Raw genomic sequence first — 3,425 nt, forward strand, 5'->3', positions numbered from 1 at the left:
TCTTTGTTTTTTTTTCACCCGTTTAAAAAATGTTATTTATATGGTTATCATTACGTGACCTGAATACTTTTAAAAAAAGAAACAATATTTAAAATATGATAAACAAGATCATCAAGGAAAGGCGGCGTTCAATGAACGTTACCCCAAAACGACCCAGCAACTTAAGTCACGTTGTTACATAACGTCCTTAAAGAAGAAAAAATGAACTTTATCCACAATATACTCATACATATGCCGTTAGTATTTGTTTGATAATAAAATCAGGAAAAGTGTCCCAAAGGCACATTTATATACTTTCTAAATAAGGGAATTGGTTAAAATAAGCGTAATAAAGAAGAAAGCCTCTTTATAAAATACACTTTTAATGTAGTTTTCTTGTAGCAATTAAAAAAATCTTTTAACATACGATAGGAACAGTCGTATTTATCATTCTTTAGAGGATAATTGATTTTGTATGTAACCATTATTTTATAATCAGATATTTGCCATGTCTTTTTTACATAAGACATAAAATTAATGAGATTATTCCCGATAATGATAATGCAATATTGATTTACAGATCACTGTCAAAGTAAATCATATTTGAACTAAATACGTCAGACATTTTGAAAGTAATGTGTACAAAAAGAAGAGGAACATATAGGAGCGAAAGACAAACGATTTCACGATATATAGTTTGTTTTGTTAATGTTTTTTTTTTTCGTCCAAATTATATATATTATTAAGTCGTTTATACAAATAGAATGAGAAACTGAAAGATTCTTATTCCAACACTTATCCCAGTTGAATTAAATTCGTGGTTACCACATCTTATAAATACCATAATCATTATCCTGTATACTTAATTACACTGCAAAATTAGTGTTGTTTTTCTCCAAATAAAATTTGCATTATTTAAAGTAATATTCTATTAAAATTATTCTCTTAGTCTGTTTTGTGAAGTTTTTGCTTATTGCTTATCTCATGTCTGGTCCATTGGACATATATATCTATATTGTTTGACTTTTATTTGTTATAGACATTGTATTATGTTTCATTCACAAAAGGAAGTAGAATACTTCAATAGTGACTGTTTTAACTAATCGGAAATAGAATACTCGACATATTAGGGTAGACGTAGCTTTTTGATATTTCAGTTAACAATTGGATGCGAATAAATCAAAATAAAGTGTAAAATACAGATTGTTGCAAAACATTTCCTAAAAACCATATCTCGCAAAAATATATTAATGTTAGTCTGAAGACATACTGTTAACGGTTATAACCTTGTTCTATAAAATTACTTAACCAAACTCTGAACCCCTTTTTTATATATTTTCTTTGAATGATTACACTGTATTTGCAATCCAGGTGTAAATAGTTAAATATGACAAGGTGAATATTTTGCGGAACGATTGATCAAGGTAATCTTCCCACCGCTGATCCATACATACTTGGCTGTTACGTTTCCCGGTAAAGCCGGCTACTAAAGAAAAACAATGATTTATACACACCAAATAGCCAGCAACATCAAAAAGAAGATGATAAAACGTCAACAAAAGAAACAACATAATTTTGCTGTCAACCTAGGAGCAAAGTTTAAATGATATTTATGGTATTTAACAAATAAGGTATTGTATTGAAGCAAAGCATTGGAATAAAAAAAAACACTTTTCCCATTTGTGAAAACAGTACTTTTAAGTCAAAAGTTTAATAATTATGTTTTTGTACTTTTCATTAAATAATTATAGTATTTTATATCCTGTATTTTGTTCATATGTAACATAAGACAGAAATTGAATTTCGTTGAAACACTATAATCCCTTGCTTTGATTTTATGTAATGATAATACAATATATTATACAATTCCTGTGATCTACCAAGACAGTGAAGATCTGGACGAACGGTCACTGACCGTTACATATTGTGACACTGACTCACTCTGTCAAATGTATCTTGAAAACAACAATTCGTCAGTTCCTTATTAATGAGAATCTACTTTAAGAAGCATCTCTTTCACATAAAGTGTCCCTGTAAGGCATGAAAACACTAAAAACTTTAGTTTAAAAATTATACACAGTTTTATGTAATATAATGATCTTTTTATAACTTCAATAACTTATTTGAACCCGTTCTAGTTATCATACTAACCTTTATACTGATTTCCGTGAAAAGTCTTGAGATGCGGGTTGTTTAATATTCTACTGTGGAACATGTTTATGTTTTATAAGATTATCTGAATATTTTCTGTATGTACATTGACGTTAAAGCGAATACCTGTTTTATACTATTGCCTGGTTTCTAAGTGATATCTATTGTTTGCGTGCGTACGAGCTCAATCACTGAGTGTTATAATTTAATTTTACAGAAGAGAGAAAAATAGAACCCTAAAGAAAGCTCAACATTGCAAAATTGAAACTGCTGCAGGCTCGGTTTGATTGAGCCTGTTAAATTAGTTTTGAGAAAAAGTATTAATTTAATTGAGATTACTGTACCGTTTTTGGCCTGCAATTTAATATGATAAAAACATATAAGGAGATGTGTTAATTTTCAGTGAATTTGTCCGCTTTCAAGGAGGTAATTTTACCAATTATTCATGATAACATTATGTTTTCAGGCCCAATAAAGATAAGTAAGGAATGTAGGACGAAGTATTCGTCACATTGTAATGGTGAATGTTGTTTGTTAAAATGTATCGTTTAGACTCTCCCGGAATATTTTTGGATTTGTTTCTTAACGATAGTATGCATCAAAGTGTCCCTGAGTATCAAATAATAATAATAATCTATAATAATAATAATGATAATAATAATAATATTATTTCCAAAATGGGTTTATTCTTTGATATTAAATTTTGCAGTTCTGTATTGTTGACCAAGAATTCCGCACTACTGTATTCAAAACATGTCTGTTTCTTTATTTTTGATACATATTTGTTTGAACATGGCCTGGCTCTTAATAAAAATGATACTTTGTATAGCAAGTAGTTTATTTTACTCTCCACGATGGACGGATTATATATGAATGATGGACGAATGTGTGCAAGAATGTACGTTTAAAGCACTTCCACTTACGAATAATTTACATGCAGTTTGTTAGAAATATGCACTTGTATCAGAAGAAATCCAAATGGTTAGTATTTGCATTCTCGATATCCCGCTTATCAGCAAAAATAACAACCTACCATAATTTTGTTAAACAATTATGTATGAGTTATGGAGAAGAACTGTACGCTAAACTGTAGCACAGCCCTCTCCAGAATGTCTTCATTTATGATGACTGGTTCACTTATCTTAAAGTCAAGAGATCATATTTTTAATTAATCAGAAACGTTTTGTGATTTCAAACAAAGAACATGACCCCCACCTTCCCGGGCGAGTCTTTCAGACATTTCCCTAACATACATATGTAAATGAATCAGATAAAACTCACACTGACTTAGATTG

Source organism: Ruditapes philippinarum, unplaced genomic scaffold (assembly GCF_026571515.1).
Source record: "Ruditapes philippinarum isolate M1 unplaced genomic scaffold, ASM2657151v2 ctg376_1_1_1_1, whole genome shotgun sequence".
Taxonomy (NCBI): Eukaryota; Metazoa; Mollusca; class Bivalvia; order Venerida; family Veneridae; genus Ruditapes; species Ruditapes philippinarum.